The 21,445-nt window shown below is 49.3% G+C and overlaps 2 protein-coding genes across 2 annotated transcripts in view; one reads left to right on the forward strand and one right to left on the reverse strand.

Moving 5' to 3' along the window:
* Positions 1 to 21,445, forward strand: part of LOC140460964 (uncharacterized) — a 384,505-nt gene that overhangs the window by 124,335 nt on the left and 238,725 nt on the right. The gene's annotated exons all lie outside the window — the stretch shown is intronic.
* The window catches only part of LOC140460064 (uncharacterized), a 507,032-nt gene that overhangs the window by 100,067 nt on the left and 385,520 nt on the right, over positions 1 to 21,445 (reverse strand). The window lies entirely within an intron of this gene.

Here is a 21,445-nt window from a genome sequence, read left to right on the forward strand (position 1 = left end):
CCTTTAAGGCATTGTCTGAGCTTAGACGTCATCTTGTGCCATAAAACCTTGTAATGTTGAGAATGTGACTTAAAGAAAGTTCAGATATTTACATATTAATGAACTGAACCCTGCAACCCATTCTGAAAGATGAAAGACTTTACAGCAATCTTGGTTTGTTCAATATACCATTTCAGTTGCATGACATTATAATCTTTTGCGAATCATCAGTCTGGGTCTAATGGTCCTGTTCCACATCTACCCGATGAAGAAGAGGTGCTCTGAAAACGAGTGCTTCCAAATAAACCAGTTGGATAATAACCTGGTGTTGTGTGATTTTTCGCTTTGCTTAACATTGAGTTACTTGACCAGTCGTATTGTATCTGGAGCATAGCACTTCACATCTACCTCTAAAATAAGAAAACGTTCAGGTCTGGGCCACCTTGTTAAAATATTTCGAGGGGGGGGTCTGGTCTGGCCTGGTCCATCGCTGAAGGCAATGAGATTAGATTGACATCATGGTCAGCACAGACATGACGGGCTGAAGGGCCTGAACCTGTTGTCTATCCTGAAAGAAAAAAAAATTCTCCAGATGGAAATGCAGAGGGAGATGGGGTGTCCGACTACATGAATCACAAAAAAAGGATATAGCAAGTAATTAGAGTAAGTAATATAATATTATTTATTGCAAGGGAATTGAATAAAAATTGATTCAATTATACACAGCATTAGGGAGATCACATCTGGAGTATGAGTACAGTATTGATCAATCACTAAACACTATGGGGCAATTTAGTGTGGCCAATTCACTCTAACCTGCACATCCCTGGGCACTATGGGCAATTTAGCGTGGCCAATTCACTCTAACCTGCACATCCCTGGGCACTATGGGTAATTTAGTATGGCCAATTCACTCTAACCTGCACATCCCTGGGCACTATGGGTAATTTAGTATGGCCAATTCACTCTAACCTGCACATCCCTGGGCACTATGGGTAATTTACCATGGCCAATTAACCCTAACGTGCACATCCCTGGGCACTTTGGGCAATTTGTCATGGCCAATCTACCCTAACCTGCACATCCCAGAGCACTGTGGTAATTTAGCATGGCCAATCCAGCCTAACCTGCACATCCCTGGGCACTATGGGTAATTTACCATGGCCATTTCACCCTAACCTGCACATTCCTTGGCACTATGGGTAATTTAGCTTTGCCAATTCGCCCTAACCTACACATCCCTGGGTACTATGGGTAATTTAGCTTTGCCAATTCACCCTAACCTGCACATCTTTGGACTTGGGAGGAAACCAGAGCACCTGGAGGAGACCCACACAGACATGATGGGGAAGGGGAATGGAATTTATTGTCACATGTACCGTGGCACAGTGAAAACCTTTTCTTGTGAGCAATACAGGCAGATCACAGAGTTAAATAGCACAGATAAGTAAATAATAGGTAACCAGCAGCAAAACAAAAACACGGGTACAGGCAAATGTTAACAGTAGGGTAGAAACTGTTTTGAAACTGGTTGGTGCGTGTGTTCAGGCGTCTATACCTTCTCCCTGATGGTAGAGGTTGTAGAAAAGCATTACCAGGGTGGGATGGATCTTTGAGAATGCTGGCGGCCTTTCCTTGATAGCGGGCCTGGTAGATGGATTCTATAGATGGGAGATTGGCTTTTGTGATTGTTCGGGCCGAGAACATGTTGATGACCGCTCTCAGGCGCTTGACATTGTCCACTCGTTCCACCTCTGTGCTGTTAGTGTGTAGGGGTAACATCCCGCCGAAAGTCAATAATGAGTTCCTTGGTTTTGCTAGCATTAAGAACTAGGTTGTTCTCAGTGCACCATTTTTCCACCTCCCGTCTGTAGTCTGTTTCGTCGCCATCTGAGATTTGACAGACTATGGTGATGCCAGTGAACTTGTAAATGGCACTAGTCTTGTATTTGGTGACGCAGTCATGGATATACAGTGAGTACAGTAGGGGGCTGAGTACACACCCCTGGGGAGCTCCAGTGTTGAGTGTTAGTGAGGATCAAATATTGTCCCCAATCTTCACTGATTGTGGCCTGTGGATCAGGAAACTGAGGATCCAGTTAGAGAGTGGGGATTAGTCCAAGATCACTGAGTTTAGTAATCAGTCTCGAGGGGATAATAGTGTTGAAGGCTGAACTGTAGTCAATGGGGAGAATTCTTATGTAGCTGTTCTTGGTGTCAAGGTGTTCTAGGAAGGAGTGAAGGGCAAGTGATATGGCATCTGACATGGATCTGTTGGAGAATATGCAAAATCCAAACAAACAGTTGCCCTGAGGCTGGAATGGAACCCAGGTCCCTGGCGCCGTGAGGCAGCAGTGTTACCCACTGAACTACCATGCCATCCAGCTTGATTTGATGACTAAGCGAATCCCTTCACACCTAATGCAGGTGAACGTCCTCTCCCTGCTTTGAGCTGGCTGGGGTTCTTGCAGATCCCATGATATCAGAGAATCCCTACAGTGTGGAAACAGGCCCTTTGGCCCAACCAGTCCACACCGACCCTCCGAAGAGTAGCCCACCCAGACCCATTCCCCTACATTTACCCCTGACAAATGCACCACACCTACACATCCCTGAACACCATAGGGCAATTTAGCATGGCCTAGCCACCCTAAGCTGCACAATTTTGGATTGTGGGAGGAACCCCACGCACGGAGCAGATGAACAGCCTCACCCTGGTGTGTGAACCCGTGGGTGTACCTTGCAGGCTGGGGTGAGTGGTCTTGCCCCTAGTGTGTGTGTGGGGGGGGGGGTGAAATCCTTCCCACACTTGGCACACAGAAATTAGATTGGAATAGATTCCCTACAGTATGGAAACTGTGGCCCTTTGGCCCAACAACTCCACACCGACCCTCTGAAGAGTAACCCACTCCCCGAGCCTATATTTGGCTCACTGCCTTTATTCCTGATGAAGGGCTTTTGCCCGAAACGTCGACTTCGCTGCTCGTTGGATGCTGCCTGAACTGCTGTGCTCTTCCAGCACCACTAATCCAGTATTTGGTTTTCAGCCTCTGCAGTCATTGTTTTTACCTTATATTTGCCCCTGCCTAACGCAACTAGCATTATGGGCAATTTAACTGACCTGCACATCTTTGGCTTGGGGGAGGACACAGGGAGAATGGGCAAACTTCACACAGACAGTCGGTTAAGGCACCTCATCCTGGTGCTGTGAGGCAGCAGTGCTAATCGCTGAGCCACCGAACGGTCTCTCTCTCTCTCTCTCTCTTTCTGGTGCCTCTCCAAGTTGGTCGCGTTCGTGAATTTCTTCCCACACTCAGCGCAGGAACCATCCCGTTCCAGTCTGAACTTGGAGCTGGGGAGGGGTGTGGAGCTAGTGTGTGCACACAGGGCACTCGGCCGGCCTCTCCCCAGTGTGACTGAGGTGATGCTGGCCTCCCCCCCTTCCCCCCCCTCCCCCTCCCCCCCCCCCTCCCCCCCTCCCCCCACACCCTCCCCCCCCTCCCCCCCCTCCCCCCCCCTCTCCCCCCCCCCTCCTCCCCCCTTTATTAGAAAATTATTAGGAGCATGGATAGGGTAATAGGCAAAGTGTTTCCACCTAGGGTGGGGGTGTCCAGAACTAGAGGGCATAGGTTTAGGGTGAGAGGGGAAAGATATAAAAGAGACCTAATGGGCAACTTTTTCACACAGAGGGTGTGGAATGAGCTGCCAGAGGATGTGGTGGAGGCTGGTACAATTGCAACATTTAAGAGGCATTTGGATGGGTATATGAATAGGAAGGGTTTGGAGGGATATGGGCCGGGTGCTGGCAGGTGGGACTAGGTTGGGTTGGGATATCTGGTCGGCATGGACGGGTTGGACCGAAGGGTCTGTTTCCGTGCTGTACATCTCTACGACTCGATGTCCCCCAGAGGGATCAGCCAGTGCGGTCTGTAAAACCGTCAATGAAATCTCTGAGCTTGGGGAATCGCCTCTTGGTCAAAACGTGCGGTGCTGGAAAAGCACCGCTAAGTCAGGCAGCATCCAAGGTGCAGGAGAGTTGACGTTTCGGGCCGTGAGCTCTACACTGGGGAAACAGGACGCCAACCTGTGGAACGTTTCGGAGAACATCTCTGGGACACCTGCGCCAACCGACCCCGCCACCCTGGGGCTGAACACTGCAACTGCCCCTTGCCACTCTTCCACTGCCAGAGTCTCGCCACCTGGAGGACGAACGCCTCACCTTCTACTTTGGGACCCTCCAACCGCAGGGGACCAATGTGGATTTCACCAGTTTCCTCATTTCCCCCGGCCCCCCCACCTCCCAACCTTGTCCCAGTTCCAACTTGGCACCGCCCTCATGACCTGTCCATCTACTTTCCCACCTATCCGCTCCACCCTCCTCTCTGATCGATCACCTTTGGCCCCACCTCTTCAACCTATCGCATTTCAGCTACCTTCCCCAGCCCCACACCCTCTCCCAATTTATCGCTCAGCCCCCTTGGGTCACCATTCCTTATGCTAGAAACGTGAACTCTCCCGCTCCTCGGATGCTGCCTGACCTGCTGTGCTTTTCCAGCGCTCTCGCCTCTGATCTCACCGCGTACTCCCTTCTCAGACTGTTTTACAAAGTCGAGGGGAGACCGATTTAATCCGGTCACGGCAGAGCCGTCCTCCGAACGGACCGATTGCAAAACCCATCGGTGAACGGTCTGCCTCTGCCCAAGTCACGTCAAACTCTCCTTCACTCTGTCTGCGGTCTATGCTGAGCACTGCGCGATGGGTCTCACGGGCAAGAATGGACCAATCCCTTTCCCCCCACCGACAAACAGGAGTTGCGATGTCACGTTGAGGTCATACAGGATGTTGATGAGGACTCGTCTGGAGTACTGGGCCCGATTCTGATCGCCCTGTTGCAGGAGGGGTATTTTAAGCTGGAGAGGGTTCAGAAGAGATTCACCGGGGACGTGGAGGGTTTGAATTATCAGGAGAGGCTGGGACTTCTTACACGGGAGAGTAGGAGGTGACCTTACAGAGGCTTATGAAATGATGAGTGGATAAAGTGAATGGCTTTTCCCTAGGGTGGGGGATTTGGTGCGTTTTTAAAGCGAGGAGAGAGGGATTTAAAAAAAGACACGGGGCACCTTTTTTTATTATTACGGTGTGGTTTGTGTGTGTGGAATGAACTCCCTGAGGCAGTTACGGGTGGCTCAGTGGTTAGCACTGCTGCCTCACAGCGCCAGGGACCCAGGTTCGATTCCAGCCTCAGGCGGAGTCTGTGCGGAGTTCGCACGTTCTCCCCGTGTCTGCGTGGGTTTCCTCCGGGTGCTCCGGTTTCCTCCCACAGTCCAAAGATGTGCAGGTCAGGATGAATTGGCCATGCTAAATTGCCCGTAGTGTGAGGTGCATCAGTCAGAGGGAAATGGGTCTGGGTGGGTTACTCTTCGGAGGGTCGGTGTGGACTGGATGGGCTGAAGGGCCTGTTTCCACACTGTGTGAATTGATGACCATATCTCAGTAGCAGCAGTGTGTACCGTCTCCAGGGGTTGCACTGCAGAATCCCACTCTTTAGACAGCATCTTCCAAAGCCATGATCGCTACCATGTAGAAGGTCAAGATATATTTTTCTTCAGTCTCAACGGCTCAGAGTTCTGAAAACTAGCGCCCGCCCTTAACAGTCTTGTGGGTGTCTCTCCTGCACATGAACAAGAATGGCTCAATTATATAGCTCATACTTCATCCTTCTCTAGTGGGGTGTTTCAGGAATAATTACTGACCCAGCCAACAATACCACAAAAATCAATATTGTGGTGGTCTCCTCCCTCAGGAGATGGCTGGGAGTCAAGACCCTCACGTTTCCCCTGAGCAGCTTATCTCCCGGTTGCCAAGGGGTCTGTTCTCAGCTCTGCCGGCCATTTGGCCCCTTCCCCAACGTTTGGATCAGTGAAACGTTCGGACACCCACGACAGCCCGGACCACGATTTCCCGCCCTGTCACCGTTCGGCTAACCGAAACACGACAGGGATACAAGGAAAAGAAACCGGATAAACTGATATGAGGCTGAAGGTGTGTACTGAACCTTTAAGTCAGAGCGAATGCTGTTCTGCACTGAGAGCTTACAAGCACCTATCATATGACTAGCTAGCAGTCTCAGAGCACATTGGAAAATTGAAAATGTGTAACATTTGACCATGAAACTGATACCTTGAGTTGGTTACTATTTTTACAACAATTCGAATTTAACCACAGTTTAAATGATGACCCAGGATACCAAAACCCAATTGATTTTGCATTTATTGTTTTGCCTACATCGAACCAAGGAGACATTCTGATGTTAGGGTAATAAAAGAGGCAAGCATTTTGAAAGCGTCGTGGAAATTAAATAGACTTGACTCAACTGTTAGCAAGAGCAAAGAAAGGAGCTTTACTTAAATTCTGCAGAATTGACCCCAGTTACACTCAGTGCCTCAATGTAAAGGGGTACCTGAGAATTGTTCAGATATTTGCCTTGTACTGTTTCTTATCACGCTCTCAAGGGCAAAGACTGGGAAAACTCAAGTTGTTATTCTCTCACCCCCCCGGTCTTGGACATAACAATTCTTCAGCTTGCGCTGAGTTCGACTGTCGCAAGGTGGAATCGAACGTTTACAAAGTTCAAACAGAGACGAGCTGGCTGCCAACCTCATCAAAGTATCGTTTACAAAGCTCAGCACAGCATTATACATTTTAGAAAGGCGTTCAAATGTCACAGTAAATTTGTTAGAAATGTAACATTTCTTCATTTTCCATTACAGAAGTTGGAAAGAGAGTGACAGGCATCGAGAAAGACTGCCATGCAAAGCGCTCTCTATCAAAGGTACCTTTTCTCACATGAAACATCTTTGCAGTTAAGGACGGAAGACAACCCAGAGAGATCTTCAACCGAAAGAAAGGACACTGTGTGTTTGAGATTAAGTTGATGCAATTTTAATACGGGTTTTTGTTGGAACAGTAAGTTGTTATAGAGTTGGAGGCATTGAAAAGGAAGGAGGCTTAGAGTTGCAAATGATAGTTGAAAGTTAAGGAAAATCAATTGACATGATTTTTCTTTAAGCAGTGGAATTTGGGGAGTTCTCCGTCACTCATATTTTAACAGATTACGAGGCAAGGGGAGTTTTTCTGGGGGTTTGGTGTAATTAGCAGAGGGCTTCCCTGCTGTGTTGTAATGAAGCGAAATTGTAAAACCAGTACTGAACAGTGTCACGTGTTCCATTGACTTTTTGCTGAAGAAACCAGCTCCCTAGTCCACACCTTGAGGGGTCCATTGGCTCTCTGACTCTCGGCTGAAAATGTGTTGCTGGAAAAGCGCAGCAGGTCAGGCCAGCATCCAAGGAGCAGGAGAATCGACGTTTCGGGCATCAGCCCTTCTTCAGGAATGAGGAAAGTGAGTCCAGCAGGCTAAGATAAAAGGTAGGGAAGGAGGGACTTGGGGGAGGGACGTTGGGAATGCGATAGGTGGAAGGAGGTTAAGGTGAGGGTGATAGGCTGGAATGGGGTTGGGGGCGGAGAGGTTAGGAAGAAGATTGCAGGTTAGGAAGGCAGTGCTGAGTTCGAGGGATTTGATTGAGACAAGGTGGGGGGAGGGGAAATGAGGAAACTGGAGAAATCTGAGTTCATCCCTTGTGGTTGGAGGGTTCCTAGGCGGAAGATGAGGCGCTCTTCCTCCAGCCGTCGTGTTGCTATGGTCTGGCGATGGAGGAGTCCAAGGACCTGCATGTCCTTGGTGGAGTGGGAGGGGGAGTTGAAGTGTTGAGCCACGGTGTGGTTGGGTTGGTTGGTCCGGGTGTCCCAGAGGTGTTCTCTGAAACGTTCCGCAAGTAGGCGGCCTGTCTCCCCAATATAGAGGAGGCCACATCGGGTGACCACTCCCTCCGTGACTCCCTCGTCAGGTCCACACCTCCCACCAACCCAACGTCCACTCCCGGCACCTTCCCCTGCAACTGCAAGAAATGCAAAACTTGTGCCCACACCTCCGTCCTTACTTCCCTCCAAGGCCCCAATGGATCCTTCCATATCCGCCACAAATTCACCTGCACCTCCACACACATCATTTACTGCATCCGCTGCACCTGATGTGGCCTCCTCTATATTGGGGAGACAGGCCGCCTACTTGCGGAATGTTTCAGAGAACACCTCTGGGACACCCGGACCAACCAACCCAACCACCCCGTGGCTCAACACTTCAACTCCCCCTCCCACTCCACCAAGGACATGCAGGTCCTTGGACTCCTCCATCGCCAGACCATGGCAACACGACGGTTGGAGGAAGAGCGCCTCATCTTCCGCCTGGGAACCCTCCAACCACAAGGGATGAACTCTGATTTCTCCAGTTTCCTCATTTCCCTTCCCCCCACCTTGTCTCAGTCAAATCCCTCGAACTCAGCACCGCCTTCCTAACCTGCAATCTTCTTCCTGACCTCTCCACCCCCACCCCCCACTCCGGCCTATCACCCTCACCTTGACCTCCTTCCACCTATCGCATTCCCAACGCCCCTCCCCCAAGTCTCTCCTCCCTACCTTTTATCTTAGCCTGCTGGACACACTTTCCTCATTCCTGAAGAAGGGCTGATGCCCGAAACGTCGATTCTCCTGCTCCTTGGATGCTGCCTGACCTGCTGCGCTTTTCCAGCAACACCTTTTCAGCTCTGATCTCCAGCATCTGCAGGCCTCACTTTCTCCTCTCTGACTCTCTCTCAGTTTCACTTTGTTAATTTCCAGTGGTGTCCTGGTCTCACATCACCACCTGAGGGAGCCAATGCGTCTTCTATTCAGTTGTTCACTTTCACTCTGTCCTTCTGATCAGTTCGTTCACTCCTCCTTCGACCTTGTTGTAAAGATCCTTTCTGCTCTTTTGATACCTGTGCGCAGGGTGACCTTATAAAGTCACGAGGGGCGCGGACAAAGGGAATGGCGGGTGTCTTTTCCCTGGGGCGGGAGGGGACATTTCAAGACTGGGGAGGGGAAGCACTTTTATAAGGCGAGAGGAGAAACATTTAAATAAAGACGTGAGGGTTATTTGTTGTATTTTTTTTAACACAGAGAGTGGTTTGTGAACTTCCAGAGGTGGATGCATGTGCAAGTCACAACATTTAACAAGCGTTTGGATAAAGACATGGGTAGGAAAGGAGGGATGTGGACCAGGAGCAGGCAGGTGGGACTACTTTTGCTTGGGATTATGGTCAGCGTAGAATGTTCCGACTCAAGGGTCAGTTTCTGTGCTGCATGACCCCATAACTTGTCAGAACGCTGCTCTTTTGAACAAGATTATGTTGTCTTTGATTTGTTTTTTTTTTCAAAGGGTTCTGATTAGATTCCCTCCAGTGTGGAAACAGGCCCTTCGGCCCAACCAGTCCACACCGACCCTCCGGAGAGTAACCCACCCAGACCCATTCCCCTACATTTCCCCCTGACTAATGCACCTAACCTACACATCCCTGAACCATATGGGCAACCTAGCATGGCCAATTCACTCGAACCTGCACATCTTTGGACTGTGGGAGGAAACCGGAGCACCCGGAGGAAACCCACACAGACACGGGGAGAATGTGCAAACTCCACACAGACAGTCGCTTGAGGCGGGAATTAAACCTGGGACTGTGGTGCTGTGAGACAGCGGTGCTAACCCCTGAGCCACAGTGCCACCCCAGGGGTTTAGGGCCAAATTGATTATAGCTAACGGATACTGCCTCAGGAAAAGGCTTTTAAAACCTTTTTTTAATTGAAAAAAAATCACTTCTACAATGAAAGGAGAGCGGCTCAGCTTTTTGGTTTGAGCCGTCCAGAGGGGCCGGTCAGTTTTAAGCTGGGGAATCCATTGACAGGAGGAGGAGGTTCCCTGCTAAATCTCTCTGCCACCTCTCCCTCCTGTCAGACCCGGCGATCAATTTTACCTCCTTGCGCCAAGGGGCGATTATGGGGATTGTTTGGAACAGCGTACTCAAGTTGGGATGACCTGTTGGGTTTTCTGTTTGCGTTTCATTTGGTAATGCCAGGGGTCTCATTGAGTCTTCGAGATGTGCAGCACAGAAACAGACCCTTCAGTCCAACCTGTCCATGCCGCCCAGATCTCCCAGCCCAATCTAGTCCCATTTGTCAGCACCCGGCCCATATCCCTCCAAACCCTTCCTATTCATACACCCATCCAAATGCCTGTTAAATGTTGCAATTGTACCAGCCTCCACCACTTCCTCTGGCAGCTCATTCCACACACGCACCACCCTCTGCGTGAAAGAGTTTCCCCTAAGACCCCTTCTATATCGTTCCCCTCTCACCCTGAACCTACGCCCTCCAGTCTGGACTCCCCCACCCCAGGGAAAAGACGATTTCTCCTATCCCTGCCCCCTCGTGATTTTGTAAAGCGCTGTTTTGTTGAAAGCTGACTGGTCAGGCCAGTTACAGCACTTCGTCTTACATCGATGTAAAACAACCGGCAAACTCAGGGGGCTGGGTTATTCGCCTGAAATATTTCGAAGTGGGGGGGGGGGTCTGGCCCAGTCCGGAACAAACTGTCCGTAGAATCGCAGAATGGCTTGAGTGCAGGAGACCATCCGGGGCCTGCGCTGGACAATTGCCTGGTGTGAAGCTCATTACTTTGCCTCTCGAACGGGCGGCCCAGTAGCTCAGTGGTTAACGCCACTGCCTCACGGCACCCGGGGGGGGGGGGGGGCTGGATTCCACTCCAGCCTCGGGGTGGCTGTCTGTGCGGGGTTTGCGCGTCCTTCCCCACCGTGCCTTCCCTCCCACGATGACAGAAAGCGAGGCCAGCAGATCAGGCAGCATCCGAGGAGCAGGAGAGTCGATGTCTCGGGCACAAGCCCTCCATCAGGAATCCCACAGTCCAAAGCTGTGTAGCTGAGAGCGAACTGGCCTTGCTCAATTGCCCCATAGTGTTCAGGGGTGTCGAGGTTAGCTTCATTAGTCAGGGGAAACGTAGAGTGGTAGGGGAATGGATCTGGGCCAGATACTCTTCAAAGGGGCGGTGAGGACTTGTTGGGCCGAAGGGCCTGTTTCCACACTGTAGGGGGTTCTATGATCCACCACCACACTCTGAATGCTTCAGTCGAACCTGCCTCCACCACATTTCCAGGCAATGCATTCTATACCCTCTCGACCCCAATGGGGTGGCACCGTGGTTAGCACTGCTGCCTCGCAGCGCCAGGGACCCAGGTTCGATTCCAGCCTTGGGTGACTGTCTGTGTGGACATTGTATCTCCTGTTGTCCAAAGATGCGCAGGTTGGGGTGCAGCGGTGGTGGGAAGGATGTGCAGATTAGGGATATTAAATGCGAAAAAACATAGGGTTACAGGGATAGGGTACCGAGTGGGCCCAGATGGGATACTCTTCAGAGGGTTGGTATGGACCCGACGGGCCGAACGGCGTCCACATTGGAGGGATTTGACGATTGGCTGTTTGAAGAAGTTTGATTTCGCTTTGTTGACATGTCACTTAAAATCTGTACCCCCCCCACCCCAAAACCCCACTCTCCTTTTTGCTCTTTTACAAATTGGCTACTGCTTCTCTCGGTGTACCCTGCCCCGGACTTTGAAAACCTCCGTCAAACCCCCTTCTTGTCTCCGAGGCGGATAGTTCACTATTTACCTGTACGGGACGTTTCTCGTTCCCGCAACCACTGGTGCACTTTTTGTTTTAAAACTCACTCAGGGGACGAGGGCATCACTGGCCAGGCCTAGAATTTATAGCCCCGTCCCTATAATTGCCCAGAGGGCAGGTAAGAGTCAACTGCATTGCTGTGGGCCAGACCGAGTCAGGATGGCAGATTCCCTTCTCTGCAAGACATTACTGAACCAGAGAACTTCTCTTTTTGGGTAATGGATTCATGGGTCACCAGTGAATCTGTATCTTTATTTAATTCAAATTGTCTCAGTAAATTTTGAACCTGCGCCCCCACCCTATTACATGGGTCTCTGGGTTAATATGATCATTCGATAGTGATCATACCACTAGGCTCCAGCCTAACTCGCCCCTGTGCTCTTTCCAATGCTTTCACATTTTTCCTATCAATTGCTGCGCAGGAGACAGTGCGGACTGCAGAGTCTAGATTAGACTGGGGCTGGAAAAGCACAGCAGGTCAGGCAGCATTCGAAAAGCAGGAAAACCGACGTTTCGGGCAAAAGCCCTTCATCAGGAATACAGGCAGAGTGCCTGAAGGGTGGGGAGATAAATGAGAGGAGGGTGGGGGTGGGGAGAAAGTAGCAGAGAGTACAATAGGTGAATGGGGGTGGGGATGGAGGTGATAGGTCAGGGAGGAGGGTGGGGGGAAGGTAGCAAAGAGTACAATGGATGAATGGGGGTGGGGATAGAGGTGATAGGTCAAGAGGTAGGTGGAGAGGAAGACAGGCAGGTAGGACAGGTCATGGGGACAGTGCTGAGCTGGAAGTTTGGAACTAGGGTGAGGTGGGGGAAGGGGAAATGAGGAAGCTGTTGAAGTCCACATTGATGCCCTGGGGTTGAAGTGCTCCGAGGCGGAAGATGAGGCGTTCTTCCTCCAGGCATCGGGTGGTGAGGGAGCAGCAGTGAAGGAGGCCCAGGACTTTCATATCCTCGGCAGAGTGGGAGGGGGAGTTGAAATGTTGGGTCACAGGGCGGTGTGGTTGATTGGTGCGGGTGTCCCGGAGATGTTGCCCCAAAGCGTTCTGCATACGCTAGAGAGAGTCAGACTCGAAAAGTGTGTTGCCGGGGAAAGCAGAGCAGGTCAGGCAGCAGCCGAGGGGTGGCTCAGTGCTTAGCACCGCTGCCTCACAGCACCAGGCACCCCAGGTTCGATTCCAGCCTCGGGCTGTGTGGAATGCGCACATTCTCCCTGTGTCTGCGGGGGGTCTCCCAAAAACCAAAGATGTGCAGGTCAGGAGAATTGGCTGCGTTAAATTGCTCGTAGTGGAGGTCCGAAACGTTGCCTGTCCTGCTCCTGGTATGCCGCCCGACCCTGCTGTGCTTTTCCAGCACCGTCCTTTTGAAACTATAAAATGGTGCCCACAACGGTACACAACACCCCAGCTGAAGACAAGCAAGAATCCAGTAGCCATTCAAGACTCTCCATACTCCCTGTCCCTTTTAATAACATTGAGGAGTCAGTGGGCTTTATTAACTACTCCGTCCCACTGAGCTGCATCTTCAATGATCTATGCACATGTACCCCCCACCCCCAGGTGCCTGCGCTCCTGCACTCCCTTCAGAATTATACACCCCCACCCCCAGCCCCGCCAAATTAACATAGAACATTCCAGCGCAGTACAGGCCCTCGATGTTGCACCAGCTTGTGGAACCAATCTGAAGCCCATCTAACCCACACTATTCCATTTTCGTCCATATACCTATCTAATGACCATTTAAGTGCTCTTAAAGTTGACGAGTCTACTACTGTTGCAGGCAGGGCATCCTCCCCTCCTCTCCCCTCCTCCTCCTCCTCCCCCCCTCGCCCCCCCGCCCGCCCGCCCACCCACCCACCCACCCATACTCTTGGGGGTGGCACAGTGGCTCAGTGGTTAGCACTGCTGCCTCACAGCACCATGGTCGATTCCAGCCTCGGGTGACTGTCTGTGTGGAGTTTGCACATTCTCCCTGTGTCTGTGTGGGTTTCCTCCCACAGTCCAAAGATGTGCAAGTCAGGGTGAATTGGCCATGCTAAATTGCCCCATAGTGTTAGGTGGATTAGTCAGGGGGAAATGTAGGGGAATGGGTCTGGGTGGGTTACTCTTTGGAGGGGTCGGCGTGGCCTTGACGGGCCGAAGGGCCTGTTTTCACACTGTAGGGAATCTAATCTGATCAAACATCTGTCCTATATCTATCACCCCTCAGTTTAAAGCGATGTCCACTCATGCTAGCCATCACCATCCGACGAAAAAGGCTCTTACAGTCCAACCCTATCTTACCCTCTGATAGTCTTGTATGTCTCTATGAAGTCACATCTCAACCTTCTGCTCTCTAACGAACACAGCCTCGAGTCCCTCAGCCTTTTAAATAGTCTTTCGGCGTTTTTCTGACCAAAGTGCATCATCTCACAGGTCTTTGTGTTGAACATGGTCTTGCCACCGATCTACCAACTTGCCGACATTCTTTTGGAGTTCACAATTTCCAAATTCTTCCAGGTTTTGCATCATGGGAGCAGGAATACTGAGATCGCGTGGTTGGCCAGACCCGAAGGGCTGAAAGGCCTACTCCAGCAGACAATTTTGATGTTAGATTCCCTCCAGTGTGGAAATAGGCCATATGGCCCAATGAGTCCATACTGACCGTTTGAAGGGTAACCAACCCAGACCAATTCTCCTACATTTACCCCTGACCAATGCATGTAACCTACACATCCCTGGGCACTATGGGTAATTTAGCATGGCCAATATACCTTAACCTACCCATTCCTGGGCATTATGGGTAATTTACCTGGGCCAATCCACTCTAACCTACACATCCCTGGGCACCATATGTAACTTAGCACGGCCAATCTACCCTGACCTGCACGTCCCTGGGCATAGAACATGGATCAATACATCACAGAATAGGCCCTTCGGCCCTCGATGTTGCGCTGACCTGTGAACTATTCTCAGCTTCTCCCCCTACACTATCCCATCATCATCCATGTGCTTATCTAAGGATTGTTTAAATCTCCCTAATGTGGCTGAGTTAACTACCTTAGCAGGTAGGGCATTCCATGCCCTTACCACTCTCAGCGTAAAGAACCTGCCTCTGACATCTGTCTTAAATCTATCACCCCTCAATTTGTAGTTATGCCCCCTCGTACACGCTGACGTCATCATCCTCGGAAAAAGACTTTCACTGTCTACCCTCCCTAATCCTCTGATCATCTTGTATGTCTCTGTCAAATCCCCTCTTAGCTGCCTTCTTGCCGCTGAGAACAGACCCAAGTCTCTGAGCCTTTCCTCATAAGACCTTCCCTCCAGACCAGGCAACGCCCTGGTAAATCTCCTCTGCACCTTTTCCAATGCTTCCACATCCTTCCCGAAATATGGGGACCAGAACTGTACACAATATTCCAAGTGTGGCCACACCAGCGTTTTCTATAGTTGCAGCATGATATTGTGTTTCCAGAACTCAATCCCTTTACCAATGAAACCTAACACACCGTATGCCTTCTTAACAGCACTATCCACCTGGGTGGCAACTTTCAGGGATCTATGCACATGGACTCCAAGATCCCTCTGCACATCCACACTCCCAAGAATCTTTCCATTGACCCAGTCCTCTGCCTTCCTGTTATTCTTCCCAAAGTGCATCACCTCACATTTAGCTACATTGAACTCCATTTGCCACCTCTCAGCCCAATTCTGCAGTTTATCCAAGTCCCCCTGCAATAGACAATAGACAATAGACAATAGACAATAGATGCAGGAGTAGGCCATTCTGCCCTTCGAGCCTGCACCGCCATTCAATATGATCATGGCTGATCATTCCTAATTAGTATCCTGTTCCAGCCTTATCTCCATACCCCTTGACTCCACTATCTTTAAGAGCTCTATCCAATTCTTTCTTAAAAGAATCCAGAGACTGGGCCTCCACTGCCCTCTGGGGCAGAGCATTCCACACAGCCACCACTCTCTGGGTGAAGTAGTTTCTCCTCATCTCTGTCCTAAATGGTCTACCCCGTATTTTTAAGTTGTGTCCTCTGGTTCGGCACTCCCCCATCAACGGAAATATGTTCCCTCCTGCCAGAGTGTCCAGTCCTTTCATAAGCCTATACGTTTCAATCAGATCCCCTCTCAGTCTTCTAAACTCAAGGGTATACAAGCCCAGTCGCTTCAGTCTTTCCGTGTAAGGCAATCCTGCCATTCCAGGAATTGACCTCGTGAACCTACGCTGCACTCCCTCAATAGCCAGAATGTCTTTCCTCAAATTTGGAGACCAGAACTGTACACAGTACTCCAGGTGTGGTCTCACCAGGGCCCTGTACAGCTGCAGAAGCACCTCTTTGCTTCTATACTCAATCCCTCTTGTTATGAAGGCCAGCATGCTATTAGCCTTCTTCACGACCTGCTGTACCTGCATGCTTGCCTTCATTGACTGGTGGACAAGAACACCCAGATCTCTCTGAACAGCCCCTTTACCTAATTTGATACCATTGAGGTAGTAATCTGCCTTCCTGTTCTTGCCACCAAAGTGGATAACCAGACATTTATCCACATTAAACTGCATCTGCCATGCATCTGCCCACTCACCTAACTTGTCCAGGTCACCCTGTAATCCCCTAACATCCTCATCACATTTCACCCTACCACCTAGCTTTGTGTCATCAGCAAATTTGCTAATATTATTGCTGATACCATCTTCTATATCATTTACATATATTGTAAAAAGCTGCGGTCCCAGCACGGATCCCTGCGGTACCCCACTGGTCACTGCCTGCCATTTCGAAATGGAGCCGTTAATCACTACCCTTTGTTTCCTATTAGCCAACCAATTCTCTATCCAATCTAGTACTTTGCCCCCAATCCCGTGCGCCCTAATTTTACTCACTAACCTCTTGTGTGGGACTTTATCAAAAGCTTTCTGAAAGTCCAGGTACACTACATCCACTGGATCTCCCTCGTCCATCTTCCGAGTTACATCTTCAAAAAATTCAAGAAGATTAGTCAAGCATGATTTCCCCTTCATAAATCCATGCTGACTCTGTCCTATCCTGTTACTATTATCCAGATGTGCCGTAATTTCATCCTTTATAATAGACTCCAGCATCTTTCCCACCACTGAGGTCAGACTAACTGGTCTATAATTTCCTGCTTTCTCCCGCCCACCCTTCTTAAAAAGTGGCACAACATTAGCCGCCCTCCAATCCTCAGGAACCGACCCCGATTCTATTGAACTCTGGAAAATAATCACCAGCGCATCCACGATTTCCCGAGCCACCTCCTTCAGTACCCTGGGATGCAGGCCATCAGGTCCCGGAGACTTATCAACCTTCAGACCTAACAGTCTCTCCAACACCAAATCCTGGCAAATAGAAATTCCCTTAAGTTCAGGTCCTTCAGCCACTGTTACCTCAGGGAGATTGCTTGTGTCTTCCCCAGTGAACACAGATCTGAAGTACCCATTTCAGATGCAACCTGTAACATTCTTCCACACTGTCCACTACTCCACTGACTTTAGTGTTGTCTGCAAATTTACTAATCCATCCACCTATACCTGCGCCTAAGTCATTTATAAAAATGACAAACAGCAGTGGTCCCAAAACAGATCCTTGTGGAACACCACTCGTAACCGGACTCCAGGCTCCAGGCTAAATATTTTCCATCAACCACCACTCGCTGCCTTCTTTCAGAAAGCCAGTTTCTAATCCAAACTGCTAAATCACCCTCAATTCCATGCCTCTGTATTTTCTGCAACAGCCTACCGTGTGGAACCTTATCAAAGGCTTTACTGAAGTCCATGTACACCACGTCAACTGCCCTACCCTCATCTACATGCTTGGTCACCTTCTCAAAAAACTCAATGAGATTTGTGAGACACGACCTCCCTTGACGAAACCATGTTGACTATCTGAAATCAAATTGCTGTTTGCTGGATGATTATAAAGCTTGTCTCTTATAATCCTTTCCAAAACCTTTCCTACAACAGAAGTAAGGCTCACTGGTCTATAATTACCTGGGTCATCTCTGCTGCCCTTCTTGAACAAGGGCACAACATTTGCAATCCTCCAGTCCTCAGGTACTAAACCCATAGACAATGATGACTCAAATATCAAAGCCAAAGGCTCTGCTATCTCCTCCCTAGCTTCCCAGAGAATCCTCGGATAAATCCCATCCAGCCCAGGGGATTTGCCTACTTTCACTCCTTCTAGAATTGATAACATCTGTTCGTAACTAACCTCGATAATTTCTAGTCTAATATCTCGTACCTCATTCTTCTCCTCTACAATATTCTCCTTTCCCTGAGTGAAAACCGATGAGAAATGTTCATTTAGCACCTCTCCGATCTCCACAGGGTCAACACGCAACTTCCCACATCTGTCTTTGACTGGCCCTATTCCAACTAGGCATCCTTTTATTTCTCACATACCTATAGAAAGCTTTAGAGTTCTCCTTTCTTCTCTTTGCTCTTCTTAACTCTCTCTTTAAATCTTTCTGAGCTGATCTGTAACTCAAACTATGGGTAATTTAGTATGGCCAATCCACCCTAACCTGCATATCCCTGGGCATTGTGGGTAATTTAGCATGGCCAATCCACCCTAACCTGCACATCCCTGGGCATTGTGGGTAATTTAGCATGGCCAATCCACCCTAACCTGCACATCCCTGGGCATTGTGGGTAATTTAGCATGGCCAACTCACCCTAACCTGCACATCCCTGGGCACTATGGGTAATTTAGCATGGCCAATCCACCCTAACCTGCATATCCCTGGGCATTGTGGGTAATTTAGCATGGCCAATCCACCCTAACCTGCACATCCCTGGGCATTGTGGGTAATTTAGCATGGCCAATCCACCCTATCCTGCACATCCCTGGGCATTGTGGGTAATTTAGCATGGCCAATCCACCCTAAATTGCACATCCCTGGGCATTATAGGTAATTTACCTGGACCAATCCACTCTAACCTACACATCTTCGGACTGTGCGAGGAAACCGGAGCACCCGGAAGAAACCCACGCAGACACAGGGGGGGAGGGGAGGATGTGCAAACTGCACACAGACAGACAGTCACCCTGAGGCTGGAATCAAACCCAGGTCCTTGGTGTTGTGAGGCAGTGGTGCTAACCACTGAGCCACCCCAAATATTTCTCACTATCACCTCTCTCAAGCTCTTTTCCATCCAAATGCAAATTGTTCTCTCTTCCCACTAATTTTACTCACTCCCCGACCTTTTCCGACGGGCCTGAATTCCCCCCCAGATCGTTTGTGCTGGAAGATATGGAAACATAATATGGCCGCTCTACCCATCGTGCCTGCTTTACCATTCGGAATGATCTGATCACACTCCACTTTCCTGAAGAAGGGCTCATGCCCGAACCGTCGATTCTCCTGCTCCTCGGATGCTGCCTGACCTGCTGCGCTTTTCCAGCAACACCTTTTCAGCTCAGCCTTGAATATCCTCAATAACCCAGCAGCCCCTTGCAGTGAAGAATTCCAGATTCACTCCTCCCCCTGCCTGGAGAGAGAGAGGAAATTCCTGCCCATCCTTGTCATCAACGGACCACCCCTCACTCTGAGATGGCGCCCCCTCTGGTCCGACACTCTCCCACACAAGAGGAAACGACCTTTCCACTCCTAGCCTCTCAAGTCTTCCCAGAGTCTTTTATTTTAATATGGTCGCCTCTCCTTCTAAATGCAGGCCCAAGGCACTCAACCTCTTCAAAGACGGTCCCTCAGTATCCATCTCTGGACTGTCTCCAACGCCTGCAATAAATTCCTTTCAGAGACAAAAAAAACCTGCTCATGGTATTCTCAATGTGGTTGAACTGGTGCCTCGTAGAATACATTTTAGCAAAATCTCCTGACTTCACTATTTCCTTCGAAATAAACACACCATTTGTCTTCCCCATCACCCGCTGAATTCGAATGCTCACTTTTTTGAGATTCGTGGACGAGAATTCCCAAATCCCTTTACTTCTATGGCTTTCTGTATTTTTTTCTCCAGTGTTCTGAAGCTGAAGGCTGTACTGAACTGCAAGCTTACAAGCCCCTGTATGTCTGACTAGGTGGCGGTCCCACAGTGTACTGGAAAATTGAAAAGAGGTAACATTTGGCTGTGAAAGGGATACCTGAGCTTTGGTTGCTGTTTTGACAACAATTTGAATTTGACCAGTCAGTTTAAATTATGCCCCAGGATACTAAAACCCAATCGAGTTTGCATTTATTGTTTTGCCAACTTTGAACAATGAGATGATCCAATGTTGGGGATATGAAAACACAGACATTTTGAAAATTGGAGAGAGAGCAAATGCCGTCGAGTCAGAAATGCAGGGAGAGCTAACAACTTGCTCCCCAAGAAATGAGGAAACCCTCTCTTTCAAAGGGACCTTTTCATATGAAAGATACTCGCTGTAAAAAGAAAGATGATGACCCAGAGAGATCCTCAGCTGGAAGAGGGAAGACAGAAGACGACAGTGGCTGTGTTTTTTTGAAATCAAATTGACCAGATGGGCCAATGGGCTGAGAAGTGGCAGATGGAGTTTAATTCAGATAAATGCGAGGTGCTGCATTTTGGGTAAGCAAATCTTAGCAGGACTTATACACTTAATGGTAAGGTCCCAGGGAGTGTTGCTGAACAAAGAGACCTTGGAGTGCAGGTTCAGAGCTCCTTGAAAGTGGAGTCACAGGTAGATAGGATAGTGAAGGCGGCGTTTGGTATGCTTTCCTTTATTGGTCAGAGTATTGAGTACAGGAGTTGGGAGGTCATGTTGCGGCTGTACAGGACATTGGTTAGGCCACTGTTGGAATATTGCGTGCAATTCTGGTCTCCTTCCTATCGGAAAGATGTTGTGAAACTTGAAAGGGTTCAGGAAGGATTTACAAGGATATTGCCAGGGTTGGAGGATCTGAGCTACAGGGAGGCGCTGAATAGGCTAGGGCTGTTTTCCCTGGAACGTCGGAGGCTAAAGGGTGACCTTATAGAGGTTTACAAAATTATGAGGGACATGGATAGGATAAATAGGCAAAGTCTTTTCCCTGGGGTCGGGGAGTCCAGAACTAGAGGGCATAGGTTTAGGGTGAGAGGGGAAAGATATAAAAGAGACCTAAGGGGCAACATTTTCACGCAGAGAGTGGTACGTGTATGGAATGAGCTGCCAGAGGAAGTGGTGGAGGCTGGTACAATTGCAACATTTAAGAGGCATTTGGATGGGTACATGAATAGGAAGGGTTTGGAGGGATATGGGCTGGGTGCTGGCAGGTGGGACTTGATTGGGTTGGGATATCTGGTCGGCATGGACGGGTTGGGCCAAAGGGTCTGTTTCCATGCTGTACATCTCTATGACTCCATGTAATTTTACTAAGTGTTTTATTGGAACAGCATGTTGTTATAGAGTTGGAGGCAGATAATAAGCAGTTACGGGAAAGAGGGGCTTAGAATTGGGAATAATTGTTTAATGTTCATCTTTAGAGTTAAAAGAAAAAAGTAAATTGATGTTAGTCATGACTTAGAGACGCCGGTGTTGGACTGGGGTGTAAATCATACAACACTGAAAGCTAGTGTGCTTCCAATTAAACCTGTTGGACTATAACCTGGTATTGGGTGATTTTTAAAATTGATGTTATTTTCGTTAAATAGTGGAATTCAGGAGTTCCCTCTCACTCACATTACGAGGCAAGGTGAGCGTTTCTGGGCGTTAGATTGAAGAGTTCCCTGTTGTGTTGTAACGCCAGTTAAATAATATTCAGCTCCTCTATCCTTCCTGAGAAAGTGGCGGACGCGATTACAGATACATTGAAAAGACATTTGGATAAGGACATGAATAGAAAAGGTTTGGAAGGATATGGGCCAGGAG

This window comes from Chiloscyllium punctatum, chromosome 36 (assembly GCF_047496795.1).
Source record: "Chiloscyllium punctatum isolate Juve2018m chromosome 36, sChiPun1.3, whole genome shotgun sequence".
NCBI classification, from domain to species: domain Eukaryota; kingdom Metazoa; phylum Chordata; class Chondrichthyes; order Orectolobiformes; family Hemiscylliidae; genus Chiloscyllium; species Chiloscyllium punctatum.